The sequence below is a fragment of the Phytophthora infestans genome, genomic scaffold, assembly GCF_000142945.1.
Source record: "Phytophthora infestans T30-4 supercont1.239 genomic scaffold, whole genome shotgun sequence".
NCBI classification, from domain to species: Eukaryota; Oomycota; class Peronosporomycetes; order Peronosporales; family Peronosporaceae; genus Phytophthora; species Phytophthora infestans.
In genome coordinates this window covers 58,479-58,855 of record NW_003303520.1, presented here as the reverse complement: position 1 = coordinate 58,855, position 377 = coordinate 58,479, and positions in this window count along the sequence as shown.

Here is a 377-nt window from a genome sequence, read left to right as displayed (position 1 = left end):
CGCTACCCCGTCAAGTCCGCTTCCTATCAGCCATGAAGCTCCAAAGATCAGGCTCATGGGTCACGCTGATACTATGCGCTCACTGCTACCTCAGCTGCTGCGCTAACGATCGGTCGAATGCGGGGTCCAGCACCTAACAAGTGCTCAGTAGATTGCCGGGACGCGGACGGAGTCATATCAGCACATGCACATCACATCATCCACCCGCGCAGCAAGCGGTTGCTGTGCCTGTACATCCACATCTGCTCCGCGCGAGAATAGAAGTGGCGCGCCGCCCTGCGCAGTTTTACTTCCAAATCAACATCCTTTTGATTCGTCTGAGTGTGGGAGTAGAATAAATATGGTGCGGAGACAAAGAAAGAGAGAGGATGGGGTGG